An 18,980-nucleotide genomic window follows, 5' to 3' on the forward strand; every position below is an offset into this window, starting at 1 on the left:
GTGTATATATATATGTGTGTATATGTGTGTGTGTATGTATTTATATTATTATATCCATTTTTTTATGGTTATTGCATTAATACATTTGTACATAGTTAAGAACTGGAGTGTCCTGGATAGCTCTATAGAGGAAGGAGGGAAACTGCACTCAGCCTGCAGTTTCCACTCGCAGCACACCTCCCTTCAATTGGAGAAGGGAGTACATACTCAAGTACACCTGGGCTACAATAGTTTCAGCTCTGCTCTTGTATCTGGAGTTCGTCATCGGCTGATCAGTACCTCTGCGGTGTCACGCATTAGCAGATAAAGGGGAATAAGATCTATAGTCTTGAAAGGTGCTTGTTTTCTGCTGACTTGGGTAAAGGAGTCTGTCAGTTTGCTCTATTAGATCCAAAGAGAAATTGAGTTTCTCCAGTAGACTGAGTCCAGACAAAACCTAGATTACTCAAAATGCAAATTACTTTCAGAATTTGTTCATTTGCTGGAGTATGATCTCCAAGCGGTAGATCTGTCTGATTCTCATCTGGATCACAAGGTTTCAGTTCTCTTGCCAGTAGGATAAAATATCTGGCAACAGATGCCTTGTTACAAAATTGGCAATACAGACTCGTAATGCCTTCTGTTCTTTCCAGTAGTATTAGAGTGATGTTGTAACAGTGATGGTCCAGGAATCATGTGAGAGACAAGGATTTTTGTGGGTGATATCTTTTATTGAACCAATTGCATGGTTGGGATAAAGTTAGGCAAGCTTCTCAATGCAAGACATTCTTTATCAGGTGTCTTCTGTTCTATTTCCTCGGTTTACCAAAATGATGCATCGGGAGAGAAGTATCACTAATTTTGGTAGCCCCATTTTGGGCAAGGAGATTTTGTTTTTTTGAGTTTTTCAAAATGGCACAAAGATCTTGTCTACTTTTCATCCAGAAAGTGTGGTATCACGAAGGTCCTATACACCAGAATCCAGGCAGTCTGAATCAAGTACCTGACCTCTTGAATTGAAGTCTCTGGACTTCTGTGAATATTATTTTTCAGTTGCTAGAAAAAACACACACAAGGACTTAAATGGGGAAACTTTAATCATGCCAAGAAAAGTGACTTATTTCTACATAAACATCAGTAGTAAGCTTCAAGCTAGACCTGACATTTGAGACCACTTAAGGGCAAATTGCTGATTTACCTAACCTTAGAGTAGCAGACAACTAGTGGATTTCATTTTATTCGGATGTCAAGTGTTCGAGACTGGTATTTCTTTTGCATTCTCAATTCATCCTCCATCTTCTCTATCCTCAGATCTTGCATTGTTCTCAGTGCCCTCCATTTTGAACCACTTGTGAAGTGTTTTTGTGCCAGGGCAGGGTTCAAATTTGAATGAAAAAAGTCATATATTATTGCTTGATCTGTAGCCCTAGTGAGGCCCTCATTGGTGAATGTTTCTTCCCTACATGGGCGGGCCAGTAGGTGTTCCATAGTCTGAAAGTTTCCTCCACATTTCCACATGTTTGTGTTGTTATAGTGTCTTCACAGCTTTATGTTACATTTAGTGCTACTGACCTCTGTTTGGAGGCGATTCAAGCTTCTCTGTGTTGGCCAGTCGAGCTCTGTGTCTGAAGGGAGATGTTTAGCAGTTTAGATATTCATCCTAACTCCCTCATGGGTTATCTGTGATGGTAATTTTATTTGTGTGGCTGTGTGTTTCACCCAGTGGCTCTGTTGCAGAGCAGAAACATTTCTGTAATTTTTAGTTTACTGGGGGCCACATTATGGCGTTGTAACCTCTAATCTTTGATCTGCTGGGGGTGTTCTGTTTTGCTTGCTACTGCTCTCCTGATACCTGATGGGGCGATTCCAGCGAAGAAGTGGAAACAATTGATATTTGTTGGTTTACGACGTCCAGTACTGCACTTGCAGGTTTTGTTCGGCACAGTATCTGGCTTCTTTGCATGTGCTGGCCTTTCCCAAACTGGGCACGTGTATGCAGTTGCTGAATAACAAAGGGTTCAGGCAGAAACAGTAATTTTTGCCTGATCTATGTACAAAAAACAGTTTATAGCTGTAACCAAACAACAGGTACATGGCTGAAAACAGCTTAAAAAATGGCCGATTGGGTGAAAATCTGACCCCTCATTGCATGAGGTACCAGGTAAAGATGTTACAAAATGTAGCATCTTTTGTAACTTGTGTCTCTGAGCTCCCAGCCTGTTGCTGTTTTCAGAATGGGAGCAGAGGGAGTTTAGTCTGGGGGGTTTCAGCCCTGCCTGAGGGATGAGGTGGGTGCATTGCAGCCCTCTCCTGAGATGAGGGGGGTCCAGTTCACCCACCCCACCCTTCAGCACCAGCTGGGCAGCCCCAAGAATGAGCTCCCTCCACGGCCCTTCCCCCTCCCATTCTGAAATCAGCGAGCACTGGCAGAGTCTGGCTGTTGCTGTGGGAACTTGGCTGCAGGCTCCCAGCCTGGAACCAACTGTGAGCTGCTGTTTGGTCCAGGGTAACCGTGTAACTCAAAGCACTTTGCAGAACTTGTTCTTAGTTGCAGCTGGGAGCTGCACTTCTGTCTGCACCCAAAGTACAAGTGTAGTACATCGCTGGATTGGCCCCCGATTTGAAGATGTTGAGCTTCTTTTAATATGTTGTTCTGGGTACTAAGTGTGCTCTTTGTATAAAGCACATGTAGAAAAGACAAAAAGCTGGTGGTCTAGGATCACCTCCAATTAGATAGGATTTGGACACTGCATGAGAGCTATTCCATTCCAGATTAGGTTGCGTCACTTACTAGTATCTTGGTTCCAAAGGTGGAAAATACTTTATGGGTGATTATGGTATCTGTGTAACTATTAGGCATGTGCTACCTCGTTCTGTATCTGCACCTGCATATAGCTCCCCTGAGAAGATGCAGTGAAATAAATAGCAGTATCATGGATCTATAAACCACTTTACTAATAAGGGATGGATACATTGCCCTGTTCTTACTTGTAAATTTCATGTGTTGAAATAATGAGGTCCACCAGATCCAATCCACCCTTAATGGCCTGTATCCTGTCCTAAAATAACTGGAACTCAGTTTTTCTCATTGAATTTCTTGCTCTGCAAAAGAATAGTCTTAATACTGAATTTTCCTTACTGGTGTAGAGTGGCTAGAGATCTCATAGGCCAATTGAAGTATCTCAACTTGTGAAATCTTACATTGAGCCATACTTCTCTACAATGTACATTTCTGGTTTTCCTCTAAAGCTGCATTGGGCAGAGACTTGATTATGAAGTTCTGTGGACCTCATTATTGCAAGAAAGGGAACTTCCTTAATATCTCCATCATGCAGCTAAGAATAAGGGAGTGTTGTTTTTCCCATTCAATTAATAAATGATTATTCTTTACCTGTACTGGCTTGGATTTCTCAGAAATAAATCTCCATTTAGCTGCTACCTGTGTTTCTAAATTATGTTTCTCTTTATGCTAATTATGTACTGTGGTGTTCATAACTCCTTTCAAATTAGTATAATCTGTCAATTTAACTAGCGTGCAGTTTGCAGCTATTCCAGGACATGGGTCCAAAAAGGGCCCACTGTAGTCCCATAGAAATTGATAGTAAGGGCCTGTAGGATGTAAGCCTATGAGGCTACTCATGGTAGTTAGAGATATCGGAAATCTTCCAAAACTTATTTTGATGAAGTTGAAAGAAGAACATAATGTTTTCACCCAGCCCAAATGTTAAGCAGTGCAATCAAAATGTTTTAAAAATATCTTGAGATTTGGAAAGAAAGTTTGAATTAAGTGACAGGCATCATTATAGAAAATTAATGCTGAAATAGGTGCAAGTGGGTATCAAACTGCATCCATCAGCTGATCTGTCTCAACCATAGAAGAGATTTTTCTTCAATAAAGTCTTCTTTAGGAGAAACTATACAGATTAAGAAATATATTTTGGGATAACATAAATGTGCATCTTTATTGCTATGGGATCTTAGTCATGTTTAGCAAAAGAAGCTTAAGTAGACATGGAAATAATTTTATATCTAGAATAGAGAAGGTTGAGATAGTAGGTCTGGAATAATGGCATTGCAAAACTAATACTAATGAGGCAGCTGTAGCTATTCTATCTTTCTCCATTAGCTCTACTGGCAAGGCTCTTAATACCTGTAATTCCCATTGAAATAATTGGAAGGTGTGGGGCGTGTTTACTTTCCTGAGAACTAGAAGTTCTCTGTAGACACACGGTATTCTTCAGAAAACCACAGTATCTACAATGTATCTACAATATTCTAAATTCAGAGCTTCTTTTAACATTAATTTATAGTAAAAGATGATATTCTGAAATTACTCTGACTAGGTTAATGTGTCCAGTCCAGTGGTAAATTACTGCTTTTCTGAACTGCTTAGACTTGTATGTTGCAATTTACATTCTAAATTGTTTGACAGTGGGCTGATTTCTTTTATTGCTAAGCCAAATTAACTTTATCGGTGTCCTCTGTAGCTAAAGTCCTAGGAGTAAAAGGCAGCTGCGTTGAAGCCTTTTGGCTATCCTGTCCCAACACAGTTTATTTCATCATATTATTTTGTATTCAGCATGAGGAACAGATGAATTTGTCAGTTCACTGTTAAGTTGCACTGACACAGGTTTAACAGGATTATTTATTCTGCAGGATTTAATATCTGCTGCTCATTTGCTTAATATCACTAAGGACTTGTTCTTTCATTTGCAATTGATTTTCATTTGCAAAAAAAATCCTCATCATTAGACCTTCTGCTTTTCAGAAAGCTGAATGTCTGAGATATCCTGCAATTACTATATTCTTATTGTCATGAATTTTTATCTCAAATGGGCTATGCCAGTGTGTGTTCAATCAACATTATATATACTTTATACTTTCTAGACTTAATTGTTTTTGATTCCCTATTTAAATAGATAAATGAGCCTTGTGGTTTGATAAAGTAAATAACCTTGGATAAAGCACTGAATTTGGACTTCGTTGACAGAGCGTCCTGATTTCTTTTGCCCTCTTCAGATCAGTTTTGGATCTACAAGGTTTGTTTGGGCCAGTGATATAGCTGGGAGAGCTGTTAGATAAGCTTTTGTTCCCAAAGGAACAAAATACCCTTCTTGGGTTTGGGGAAGAAGCAGATACAGTCTAAGCTAAGTACCAGATGAAGCAATGACGTTTATGTAGCTCCCTTATGTAAATGAAAATAGTTGAATAAAAGGGGAGGGGCCAGCATCTTAGACTGTAGTATATGTTTCTTTCCTAGACTTGAAGGGCATTTTGTTTCCAAAAGCCTGTTTAACTTCTCCCACCAATACAGTTGGCCCAATAAATGGTATTACTCACCAAACCTGCTTCTTGTATATTTCTTGGACTATCACCACTATTACAACCACAATCCTACTACAATTTTTTTATTAGCATGCTAAGCGTCTGTGGAGTTGAGCTACTGCATTACAAGCTTCTAGAATGAATGATAAATGAGACGCACACACTTGTTCTTTAGAATAGAAACAAAACAAAATAAAGTGCTGTTTATTCTTGAGACTGGCTGCTTGTATGATGAAACCTAAAGCCCAGGACAGGTTATCAACAAGGTAGGAATAGTAGTCTACTCCATCAAAGTCCTCTATTCATGGAAATAAGGGAAAAATGATATTTATTGGTACAGTATTGGGATCTTATATTCTGGGCAAACAGGTTACTACAGGGGACAAAACATACTTAGCTTGTATGTACCTGAACGTAGTCATGAGCAGAGACTTGAGTTTTCTGTTTCTGACAGAAAAAACGCGGAAAAACCTGGATTTTCTCTTTTTAAGGAGAAAGATATAGGTTAAGGTGGGTTTCTCCTTGCAGGCTGGCAGAGTTCCAGCTTGCAAGGGGCTGGGGGGAGTGGGAGGAGGGCAGTCTGGCAAGAGGTGCTCATACACACGCACATGGCCACCAGGCAGCCTGGAGAGCAGCCTGACAGATAAGTCTGAGGGTCAGGGGGATGGGAAGAGGCCATCACAGTGAGGGAGGGAGGGAGTTGGGCAAGGCTGGGGCTGGGGCTGCTGCCCAACCTGGGCAGTGCGTGGGGCTTGGGGCCTGGGGCCAGAATGCATGGCCACAGGGCCCAGGCAGGAAGTGGGGCAGGGCCATGGGTGGCGCATCTGGGGTAGCTGGCTCCCCACCACTGTGCACATTCCTGGGGGAAGCATGGAGGCATATGCCTCTTAGATTTGTGTGGGGTGGGTGCTGGCTCCCCACTGTGGGCTTGGGCTCCCTGCCCTACCCCCGGAGCCTCTGTGGCCTGGTGAGTGAGACCCGGCACGGCAGGGCAAAGTGGGACTTGGCGGGGAATCTTGATGCAAGCCCCGCACTGCCATGGCAAGGTTCCCCCTGCCTTCCTGGCAGCAGCAGGGGCAGAAGCCCATGCCACCACCCTCACTGCGGTGAAGTGGGTAGGTGGTGCCTCACTATGGCAGCTCAGGGGTTGCGGAGGCAACATCGAGCTTCCCCACCCAGTCCTGCTCTGCCCTGCCGCACCAGGTCTTGCATGCCCAGTGTTGGATTTAGGCACAAGCTAAGGAAGCTGCAGCTTAGGGCCTCACATTATAAGGGGCCTCTAAGCTAAGCCCTGGACTTGGGTCCCTGGCCCCATAGCCCTGGCAGCTGGGGGGAGGGCTGGTGAGCCATGGGTGGGGACTGAGGGGCAGTAGCAGGGCTTGGGGCTGTGGATGGGGAATGAGGGACAATGGCAGGGGCAGGGCACTGGCATATTGGGGCTGCTCAGTGCCACAAACCAGTGAGTTGGGGACAGCTGCAGCTGGACCTGTGTCCTGGTGAGTGAAGGGAGCAGAGAAAATGCTGATTTTTTCCATGATAAAAAATCCAAAATAAATGTCAAAATTTTATAGGTATTTAGAATATATTTTACTATAGTGACTGAGGCACTGGTAGGCTTCAAATTACTTTAAAATTGTAAATATATCAATAAAACATTGTTAAACTAATACCTATATATAGTGGCATTTCATTTTAATTGCAGATTTGGGGGTTTTTAATTGGAGAATTTGGGGTGTTTTTATCAGAGAGTTTGCAGTCTTAAAACAGGGAAAACCAGGACCCTGGTCATGAGCTTGCACAGTCTGACACATTGGTGCCTTATAGCTTTATTATTCATCTTAGCAGTCTGGTTTTGCCTGTCAATTTGTGCAACTTATACCACTTTTTTTATGAACAGCATTTTTCAGTGTTCAACATTAGTCCTTAAAATTGATTTTTACCCTCTTTTTTTGTTTTGCATTGCCAGTCTTTTCTTGCCTGCTGAGCTACCCTATTTCAGATTGTACTGGATCCAGATTTGCCAGTTCCATAGAGGAGAACAGGAGCTCTCCGAGACTTTGCATGCAGTAAGTGACAACCTTGCATAGCAGGATGTTTAACCCTTTAAAATGCAAGAGTAGAAAATGAAATCAAAATCTGAGTCTCTTGCCTGATATGCTGTGTTTAATTTAGTCAAATCTTTATGCTGTTTTTAAAGAAATGCTGCCAGCTCTTCTGTAATTAAAACTTTACATTATTTTATTTATACTGCACTGCAGTGGTTGGATTCCAAGTGATACAAACCTTAAGGATTTTTGAAGACATGGAGCTTGTTAATGTTAATGTCTTACAAACTTGAAAATAGCACTTCTTTCTACTGGTGGTTTTATCCTATTCCATTTTGGCAACAACTACGCTATGCTGGTTTAAAATCTGTGAGAGCTATTCTAAATTTCTGGTGCATTTTAAACACAAGCAGTTTGTAGTCCAATGACAAGATGTCTTGGTTTGATCTTTCTGAGCTGAAATGCTGTGAGCTATCAAAAATGCAATCCAAGAATGTCACACAATCCTAGCTATTATAAGACTACAGTCCTTTGGGTTTAGTCAGAGCTCACACTGCACTTGATTGTCTCCAGGCTGTGAACAACTGAAGAAAGGTACAATTTCTTTCTTTTTATATTAATGACACTTCCTCTGCTTCACTTAGGTCTATGGAATGTATTGTAAGTTGCAACATACTGCAGTTTTAAAAACATGGGGTTTTTTAGTGCTCCAAAAACACAAGTATTTTATGGACTTGCTTCTATATTTCATTGCCATACTCTGTATCCTGCATGACCTTGGAAAATTATAGGCATGTATACACATGCTCTGGGATTATGTGTGTATAGTGGGGGCAGGGAGCTGTTTTAATTAGAGCAGCCTGCAGCATCTCATGTATTCAGCATCCTGCACTTCAAAATGGTGTTGGGGCACTTCAACTAAAGCTCATTCAATGAGCCCCTGCTGCCATTTTGAAACATGGGGACCATGAATGACTGGTGCCTCTTGCGACTGGGGGGGCACCAGGGCGGCAAGAGGGTACTAGAGCTGCCACCGCCTGTGTCAGTGGTTGAGGGGGGGTGTCGGATGGCGAGTGGGAACTACGTGTAGCCGCCGTCCGCACGGTAGGTGGTAGTGAGTGGTAAGTGGGGACTGCTCACAGCTGCCGGCGGCTGCGTCAGCAGCAAGTGGGGGGCAGCAACCACCCACAGAAGCCGGCGGCGGCTTTGGCAGTGGCCAATCTCAGGGAGGGCACATGCCCCCCTGTGTCCCCTCTACGCATTGCCTATGATGGGGATGCTGAATACATGTGACAGCAAAACTGCTGGAGCATTCTAATTAAATTAAGTGAGTCTGCTCGGACACATTACAATTAGAGTGCATCGGGGCAGGCATCCTGCATGTGTACAGGCAGTCTGTGAATGCAAACGAATTAGTGTTATTCTACTGCCTGAATCAGAGAGCAGGTAAAATCATGTATGGGTCTGTGCAAATGATCTTCACTTCTTGCATGATATAGTCATACTTTGCAGCATCTTCCTGGATTCCTAGTATGTGAAGAGATAGAAAGAGGTGGGAGCAGGGCTAGTGGAACTACCTGTTCTCCTGAACCTATGTGGTGAGATGCTTCAGCAGCCACTGCAGGGCTGTGAGGTTAAACAAAACAAAACAAAACAAAACAAAAGCACTTCTCATTTGGATCTGACAAATCTCCCTAGTGCACGGCATGCATGTTTTCTGCTGTGCTCAGGACACACCATTTGACCTTGAAAGAAGATGAAGTCCCATGAACCTTCAGACAGGTTCCTGGACCACTAATACTACTATTAGGTACTTTTGTATGGAGAGGTGCCTGAACTTTTTATTTGAAAGAGGAAATTAATTCCTAAATGTAAGATGGAAATCTGATTTCTTAGTGCTGTATGCTGAATGTGCTAACTAGAAATGTTTGTGTCTCAGCTGAGCCTGGCAAGAATTGCTCAGTTGTGCTTCAGTCTCAAAGCTTGGAATCAGACTATTCATGAGGCATCTTGTACTACATAGTGCAGTACCCCAGGGGCATTATATTAATATTCTATCTGTGATTGTAGCTAGTAGTTAATTTATCATTTTGCAGTGAGAAACAAGAGGCTAAATTACTGATTAATTATAATCAAGCTTTCAAAGTGTTCATATACATGCTGAAGTAGAAGTATGAATACACTGCTGACCACCTTTTGCCAGTTTACCTGTAAGCTATTCTAGTGGTGGTACAATTAGTTACCATCCACACAGTATTTACTGGTGTTAATTTTTTCTGAAACATTGGTAACTTTATTTCAGCTAATTAAGTGTTTATAGCTGACACAGGGGGTATTTAATGTATGCAATCTTCCAAGTTTAACAGAGGGAAATAAAGGAATTCTTAGGTTGTTTTTTGTGGCAAAGTCATTTCTAGTGCAATATTTTCAACTATTACAGAAATTTAAACAAAACAGTGCTTTATTCTTTTAGTAGAAAGGACAGGAAAAGTTCAGTTACTACAGTGCATCCAGAAGGACAAGTTAAAACATTACCAGTAAACTAAACAGTTTAAAAAATTGCATTTTTAAGAAGATTTATCCCCTAGCTCTTGAGAAACCTTCAGGAAAATACCATTAAGAAATGGTCTGAAATACTAATTTGATATGCAATTATCAAATTAAATAGAAGTAAACTTAAGTATGTGGTCTTTTAAGGCCAGACCCAGTACTAGACAAAAATAGTACTACTACTATTATTAATATTTAGATTTATATCCCACTCCATCCAGAGGCTCAGAGCAGCTTACAATAGATGACATACAGCAGCAGTAGATTCCCCAAATGACACCTTAAGATGAGAAAACTCCACTCTGCCACTGTTGAGAGCAAATCCTTGGGCAAATCCCAACCCCCACTCACATTTAGGTATATGGGCTCTATTGCTATGTTACCTTTTACCCTCTCTGCCCTCTCTCTCCTGGTTTAATACTCACTTGTTGCATCTTGTTTTAAGTTACAGTATCTGCATGCAATACAGTGCATCCCCAGAGGCAGCCATGGGTGGCACCCACTGGTGGTTATACTACACCCATTCTACTCCAACTCCCTGATTTGATCTGTCACTCTCACCTACCATGCCTTGATGTTTGGGTTAATATATATTTTTAGGAGGCTGCCTGCAGAGAACTGGAGTTTGGCCTTTGGTGCGTTGCTCCATCCTGCTCACCATCAGTCTGCCCAATCCTCACACCCTAGGCAAAGCAGACCTCTGCCTCCCTCTCTGCCTTCTCCTCCTGGGCCCCTGGCCTCATCTCACTAGGGTCTAGGCTTCAGTCTGTCTTTCTCCCACTGGGTCTCCTGGCCCTGTCTGGGCTTCAGCATCTCCCCCAGGCTTAAGGCCCTTGCAGCCTGCTGGGTCCCAGACCCTTGCAGGGCTCTATCTGGGCATTAGCCCCTCCTAACACCCATGGCCTCCTGCTCCCTCGTAAGCCACTCCAAACCTCATACTTAATATAAACCCCAAAACGAAAACAAAACTTATAACATCTTCTGTTTACAGCTTCCCTACAGAGCTCCTACGCTCATGAGGACCTGAGTCAGACTATCCTCCTCGCCTTGTGCAGTGTTGCTAAGTCTGCTTATAATACATGGAATTGGGCTTGTTCTTTTAAAAAGTTGCTTTAATTCTTTGAGAGTTGTGGGTTGATAGACGGCCCTGCTCCCCTCTCTTTGAAGTGGGGTTGGCTTTTGGGCTTGTTTTTAAAGGCAGTGCTGCTTTTTTTTTTCCCTTGTGAGACTTGGCAGCACTGACTTTGTGCTTGGGCTTATATGGCCCTTGGTTCCTCCCCCTCGGGTCACCTGACCTGGCTTTTGGAAAACAGCCCAGGCGCTGCCAGTTCCAAGGTTGCCATGGGACCTCTCAATCCCCTCACTTGCTGCTCAGAGCCATGCAGCTCTGCATTTCCCCAGCCGGGCTCCTGCTTCCTTCTAGTCACTCCTGCTTCCTTTCAGTAGCAGAGTTAAGGACCCCCTGCTACACTGCACGACTGAGCAAGGGCTCGTCTCACTCTACATGTTTGTACAGAAACTGGTACAATAGCACTTTGATCTTGAGAGAACCTTTGAGTGCATCCCTTGCTCCGCCACTGCCAGCCCAAGTTAGCCAGACTTGGCATGCTAGGTCCGACCCAGTATACCAGGTCCAGAGCTCTATGTCAGGTTGGACTTGGCACACTGGCTCCAGCTGCATACCAACCCTGCGTTCCAACCCAAACCAGTGCGTGGATGGGGATGACACCCACGCACACAGAGGTCTGGAACTTCAGCAGTGGCGCAGGGGACCAGTGGCAATGTTAATTGCTCTGACTCCCAGAGCCATGGCAATTAATACTGCCACCTACCCCCACCAAATGTCCAGACCTGTGGTGATCCCTTTTCCTTGCATATAATGCATATCCCAGTTTCGGTGAGGGTTTGGCTGGGATGTAGGCAGTCAGGCCTGCGGGTAGGCCCTGAAGGGCAACCAGGATGTGAGCTAAGTGGGATTAAAGGTTACTGGGGCCTTAGGTCTGGGTCCCAATCAGCAGAGCAGAGGATTCAGGGCTGGGTCCTAGGAGAACCAAGAGGGAAAGCCAAGAGACGTAGTCCAGAGTGCATGCTGGGATCAGAAGCTAAGAGAATCAGAGAGCCAGGTACCAAGTTTGAGAGAAGATTCAAGAGCAGGGTCAGGGTCAGGAAAAGCCAGAGCTGAGGCAGGAGGCAGGAGAACAAGAGACAGCAGGGAGTACAAAGCTTGCCGGAGCAGACAGAGGCATGCCTGCATGTTGTCAAGGCATGCCTGTAGCCTGAGGCTGCAGTCTGCTTAAAAGGACTGAGCAGCACTCTGGTTACAGGGAACTGGGGCAGTTGTATTAGCCTGGGATGAAAGTCAAGTATGGAAACTCAAGAGTTCAGCCCAGCTGGGTCTGATTTGACCAGAGTCTCTGACAGTTTCCCCCAACTGTGTTTTGGGGGGAGCCCCAAGGTGCAGATTATATGAGAGAAAATACAGTAAATGTTGTACGTCAGTGGTTGGCCAATAGTGCTTGATGTCCAATCATGAGTGTTCCACAAGATGTCTTAAAAATGGCTCCTGTTTGCTTTCTGGTTTTTTAATCCTTAGAGTTTCTGTTTTAAGCTGTCTCTGTAATGGGAGAGCTAGAGAAGTGTTTCATTTAATAAAATAAGAGTTGCCACAGCTCCCTTTGGCTATACCACTTTCCACACATGCTGTATTTTCTGCGATTTTTGGCATATGCTATTTTATTGGTTTAAACTATGCTGAGGTGTATGGATGTAATTTCTGAGGCAGGTATATCCTGGTCCTGGTGTTCCCAGGTTGCATGGTTTTGCAAGAGGGTACTTTGTGCTTTTCCCAGCTTTTACTATGTGCCCCAGGCTGTATCCAGGTCATGGGGATTTGTTGTAGGCTGGAACCAGCCTAAGGCACAAGGAAGTGGTGGTGGCAGTAGCAGCAACAGCTCTGGCTTTGACCCATGGCACATGGCAATGCAATGGTGGCAACCCCAGTTCCAGCATGGGGCAGACATCAGGGCTATCAGCCAGAGTGGTATGGCTGCAGCAGTGGTGACAGGTGAAGCAGCTGGAGGGTGACTGGGGCTGTGTCAGCACTTTCTCACCCTCTTGTTATTGATCACCATGTCCACTGGGGCCTGAAATCCCTGAATTCTGTGGCAGGCCATTCCCCTTGCCAGTTCCCCCAACTTACGATGGCCTGCCAGTAGTCGTGCGGGTCAGATACAGTGGTTCCATGGGCCAGATCTAGCCTGCAGGCTGTGTGTGACACCCCTGCCCTATAGTACTTGATTCCACTCTGTTATACGGGGAGGGATGAAGAGGGCAAAGAATATGGCAATCTTTCTTGCCCCCACTCACAGCTGTGCTGTGAAGACATCTTTCAGCAACCACTCAAGCTATCTTGTTGCTTTCTGAGGGAAATGCTTAGCCATGACCCTCTTAACTCTCAGGTTCTTGTTCTTTCAAATAAACTGCTGCATGCTCCTGTAGAGCCTAACACAGCCTGGCTTAGAATATATTCATTAATTTATGTATCGGAAGACATACAGTTGTTTTAGGGTTATGGCTGGGCTTGGCCTTGAGCTTGTGGGGGTGACTAATTAACCAAAAAAAAGCTTGCCTGTCAGAGGTAGCTGTTCTAGTGGAGACTGCTTCTGACAGCTTCTTACCTAGCCTTGTACTCTTCGTGTCTACCAACAGCTTCCTTTTTAAAACTTTAAAAAAAATTTTTTTATTGAGGGTTGACCTTAAGGTCCCTCTCAATTGGTCCAAGCCAAATGAACTGCGCTGCATATATGTTACAGGGATGGCAATAAAGCTAGCCACATCATGCTGCTTATTTCTTGAGCACTGCTCTAAGATGCATCTCATAGTCCCATGTGGAACCTTTCTAGGATTCAGTCCATGGATTACTTGTCTGTACTTAAGGGCAGTAAAGGGAGGAAGTGTAGTACAGAAGAGCTGGAAGATGGGAACAGAAAATTGTGGGTTTGGTGCTGGAGGACTTCATGTGCTCAAGGACTGTAGTGCCTGCATAGGTCCTGAATACATTACAGGAAGGCAGCTCTTAAATATAAGGTTAGGGGCAGATGAACTATTGTCTTCTAGTAAAAGGAGATGATACTTTTCTGTGCATTAGCTATTTCATGGAAACCAGCTGAGTACACACTCTTACCCTGTGCTAGATGAAAGCTAGACTTTTAGGTTAAGTACCGACAGTCAAAAACCCTGAGGCTGAATTGATTCAATCTTCACAGGTTAGTTTAAGCTGCGTAGATTGAACCAATAAGCAAGTGAACAGGCATTCATTTTTTATTCCAGAAATACATCCACATGCAGTGGCCCATGCCAGAAGGTGTGGGGCACTAGAGCATACCTTCCTGCTCTGTTGGAGCAGAGAGCTTGAATCTGGAGGGGATCTGGGGCAGAAGTTCAAGTTCAATAAACTGATTTAACTTAAATCAGTTAAGACTGATACTACATCCATCCAGGTTTATCTTAAACCAGTTTCAGCCATTTTGAAAGCATTTTATGTGCACTGAATTTCTGTTGTGTTACAAATTTGAATCACTTTCCAATCTTTTGTAGTGGGTTATGTGTAATTTCTGTCCCTAGCCTTACAGAAGGCTAAGCTACTGCAATTTAGCTTTCCCCTGCCATGAGATAAGAGCCTGCACATGAAATGTTACTATGGTGTAGCTCATGTGTAGTAAATCCTCTCCCCCTTTTAAGTGTACACGTGCCCTGAGTAGAGAAATAGCCAATGTGTCCCTTCATCGGAGGAGAAATGATGTCTAATAGTTTGCTGTCTGTACCAGATGTTTTGGGAGTGGACTATGCTGAGATCCTGCCCAGGCACTAGATGGCTGTATTAGTAATTGAAGATGGTCCCTGGCAGCTACTCTGTTCTACCTTCAGGGGAAGATTTTACCCTGACCATTGATCTGAAGTGTAGAGTGTTTGATAATTATACAAATGGGTCTGATTCTTCTCTCTCAGCTTTGTAAATTGTGATAGACACAATGCTGAGTGGAGCAAATGAGATCACATTTGAGCACAGCATTGCTTGTACTGGGTCAAATTCATTCTTCTAAAGTGAACAATCCATATGTCTATGAACAAAATAAAATGCTTGGGAGGATTTCCATGTTATTTCTGTTCTCCCCATCACTGTATCCTGAGATTAAGGCTTGTTTTTATTGCTTTTAAGAGTTGCTATTCAAAATCTTTAATGTTTGAAAATAGATGAGGTATAAACTTTTAAAATCTTTCAAGATGCTTTAGATTAAGGAGAAGACTATTTTTTAACAGCTGCTTTGGATTCTTGAATAATGTAGTGAAAAAATAAATTTTATTCTTGTCTTAATGTGCTGTTACCTGTACTCCCTTTTAGCATAGGAGATAATGTAAGTGCCTGTATATCACATTGATATTATCTTTTAAAGTGATTATTTCCTTTCAAATGTATATTGTAGATTGCTATTATTTTTTAAATATTTTTGTCCGTTTTTTCTTTTGCATTTGGATGTTCCCATGAAGATTTTTGCATCTCCTTCGTTGCCACAACCTTGTGCAAAAATACTTGAAACTGCCTTTGTAAGTTGGTGCATTGCAAAAATGCATTGCACAAGTATAGCTAGCACTGATTCAGTTTGTTGCTGCTAGGTTGCTTTAAATTTCCTTCCTTCCTGCTGCTCATGTGGTTTGGTCCATTCCTGATTTCTAGATTGTCTTCAGGACTTCTTGAGTATTGTAAAATCAGTTGTGCTGAAGAATACCTTTGCTATTCATTCTGTCCTTCTGCATGATGGCAGGATTTCTGGAACCCTGAATGTAGAGGAAAGACTTCCTTTTGAACTTAGCTGAATGAAAGGTAAAAAGTATAGAAAAATCCCAGATTAAACCAGGGTTATCCTGAGCAAACCAGCCAAATTACTATTAAGGTTTTACAATTTTGGAGGAACACAAATACTATTCTGCATACACCCTATTGTATTCTGTCAAAGGCCTCAAAGCCTGAGACAGTCTTCTTATTCATAATGCAATTTAATGAAATCTGATGCAGATTTGCAGACCTGCGTAATGGTGATAAGAAATCCAAGCCCATCCCAGTGCTGCACAGGATTTAAAAAGGGAGATAATTTAGTTGATTTTATTTTGCAGCATTTTATTTGCTGTCTATCACTAATGATGCTTAGTCACTTTCTATGTAAATCGGCATCTGTTTCCTTTCAAAAACCTGCCAAAACTGGGTTCTGGATGGTAGAATTTTTTTTCTGAAGATGGCAAAAACAGTTCAGGATTAAAAATGCTGGCCTGAAATGATACAGCATCCCTGGCTCAGTAGCTAATCCTTATTTCTGTAAGCAGTTCTGTTATCTGCACTTGTATTGTTCATGTGATTTGAGGCCATTTTATTTCTATCTCAATCACTGCTCTCCCAGTAGAAACCTCAAGTGTACAGATGTGCTTTTTCTCCTGGAGCAAAAATGGCCATTGTGGGAGAAAAATACTATGACTCCAGTCAGTTAGAAGTTGCTCTTTAGAGAATTCCCTATGGGAGAATGAACAGTTGGACATTTTCCCATGGCTTTACTCCTCCTGGTACTAGGAGTGGAGCTGTGGGGAAAGGTTCCTATGGATTACTCCAGTCTGGAGAAGAGATGAGGGGTAACTGCTCCCATAGTCCAGGAGGGGAGTGGAGGAAAGGGGAGGAGCAGCTGCCAACTGTGTGAGGAGCTAGCACAGCTCCTGTGTGAGAAGCAGGTAGCAGACTTTTCCCTGCTGTTCCATCTACTCTGGGCACTAGGAGCTGAGCAGAGGGAGCAGTTCTGCCTGCCTGCTTTTCAGTCTGCAGCCCACAGTGTGATAAGCGGGCAGAAAGCTTTGTCCTGCAGCCCCATCTGCAGGGCTCCCAAGCCCTGTGCCCACTTTCCTCTCTGGAGTCCCTGGCATGAGAAATGGGCAGAGGGATTCGCCTTGCTGCTCTAGCCACCCTACTCCAGAAACAGGATGACTGGAACAGCCCACACTTTCCCCAGACTAGGATCCTATCAGTTTCAGGAAGGTGCAAGGAGTAGAGGAGAGGGTGTGATTGCATCTGAATCTGTTTAGTATTCCTTCTCCTGCAATTATTTCTAGCAGTGGCAGTTTTTAACCACTAGAAATGAACATTTGCACATGGGCTAATGTGGTGGAATAAGAATTTACAGGTCTGGGCTCTTCATTAGTGAAGTAGGAATGTTAGTTTTTTCTAGCTAGGCATTTGCCTTTGTGTCCTGACCTATGCCATGTTTCTCCTCCAGCCTGGGAATTGTGTTGGTTCTTTACAGATTTTGGGGCCTTGTTACAACTTAGGCTGTAAGCCGAACAAATGTTAATTGACTTAGTGTTGTTCAGTCTTAAGGCGAAAACCCATTTCTGTTGTCCTTCACCTGCACAGCTGTGACCTGCCACTGGAGGCTTGGTGAGCAGGGGCAGGACTAGGAGCTGGGGGCAGGACCAGGTTGCTGTTCCTGCTGGGTGGAGTGAGGGCAACAGACCCAGAGCACCTGGTGGTAATGGTGCCTCCTGGTGCTGCCTGGACCAGCTTGCTGTTTGAGCTCTGAGGGGCCTGATTCTTTTATTCTCCAGAGCCCTCACTCCTGTATTGCTCCCACCTGGGCTGCCAGCTGGCCAGGTGCCACCTAAGCTCTGAAAAGGATCATGCCCCATGGAGCTCAGGCTGGCTGGCATCCTGGCTGGTGGTGGCATTGGGGTATGAGCTCCAGAGAATAAAAAGGATGAGGCCTAGGACCCGGACACATACCTCAGTGGGGCTGGGGTGCTGGAGCACGGTGGAACTCGGCAGCTGCAGCATGGCAGCCTGAAGCCAATTCCCACTGATCCCACATGCTGCTGGGCTGTGCAGGGTCCAGCCACTGGCTCCCCCCTCCCGGCTCTCAGTGACTGTAGCAGCTGGGTAGCTCTGGACACAGGCTCAGTGCTGCCTGTCCAGGCTGAGGCTGCAGAGAGCAGATGGGGAGAATGCACTGCTCACAACCACTTCCCAAGCTCAGCTGCACCACTCAGAGCTGCCTCCCAAACTCAGCAGGGCTCCCTCCCTCCCAGGCATGTTTCTGGACCAGGACTAGGAGCTAGGAGTAGGACCAGGTCACTGCTCCTGCCAGGCAGAGCCAGCACCACAGCCCTGGAGCTCACTCACTCTGCTTGGGCCCAGGAGTCCAGGAATGTGCCTGGAGGGCTACGGGGGTAGAACTTCCCACCCGCGCCAGGCTTGGGAGATGACTGTGAGTAGGGAAGCCTTCCTGCCTCCTCACCCAGCTGCTACAGGGGGCTTTAGGTGCCTGCCAACTGCAGCCACTGCTGGGCAAGCCAGGTGCGGGGAGCTGGCAGCTGGACACTGCACAGCTCGGCAGAACACAGGGTCAGCGGGAACTGGCCTCAGTCTACTGCACTGCAGCCACCAAGTGCCACCCTCCTCTAGCTGCCTGGCCCCACCCAGAGGGGTAAGCACCAGCCTGCTGCTCCTTGCACTTGGAGCAGTGAGCTATTCTGGGAGGCACCATGGCTGCTGGGCACTCCAGGGCTGCAGTCCTGTTTCTGCTTAGTGGGAACAGCAGGGCAGAGACACCATTCCTGACCCTGCTGCGCCCCAGTGTTCCCATTTGCCCTGACTCAGGAGGGACCACTGCATCCTGGGATGCTGGAGGACTTCAGCTGGGTGGAATAGCTGTGAAGAGTGGCCCCACTTTAATGGAACAAGAGCAAAATTAAGCTAACTAGAAATAATCCTGCCCTGGAGTGGTGTAATTTTAAGCCGATAACAGCATGAGTGCTTTAAACCATTTAAGGTGTTAATGTGTAGCCATTCCAGGAGTCAAGAGCTCCAGAAGCCGCCTAAAATTATTGTGTTAACAAGGCCCATAGAGATGTGTGGGTTCTGTAGTTGGGGAAGAATGGAAGGAGAGAATAATCAATTTTGTGATTGATGGCAGTCACTCATCGTGGTGCCCTGTGACCAGTGGGGTCCCTCAAGGCTCTGTCCTGGGACCCATACTGTTCAACATATTC

The 18,980-nt window shown here is 44.5% G+C and overlaps 1 protein-coding gene across 5 annotated transcripts in view; it reads left to right on the forward strand.

The window, feature by feature from the left end:
• The window catches only part of APBA2 (amyloid beta precursor protein binding family A member 2), a 240,618-nt gene that overhangs the window by 28,199 nt on the left and 193,439 nt on the right, over window positions 1-18,980 (forward strand). For all 5 annotated transcript variants that reach the window (XM_019533439.1, XM_019533440.1, XM_019533442.1 and 2 more), the window contains one exon: window positions 7,271-7,370. The gene's annotated coding sequence lies outside the window, so the exon portion shown is untranslated. The remainder of the gene's footprint in view (window positions 1-7,270; window positions 7,371-18,980) is intronic.

Source organism: Crocodylus porosus, unplaced genomic scaffold (genome assembly GCF_001723895.1).
Source record: "Crocodylus porosus isolate Cpor-Errol unplaced genomic scaffold, CroPor_comp1, whole genome shotgun sequence".
Classification (NCBI taxonomy): domain Eukaryota; kingdom Metazoa; phylum Chordata; order Crocodylia; family Crocodylidae; genus Crocodylus; species Crocodylus porosus.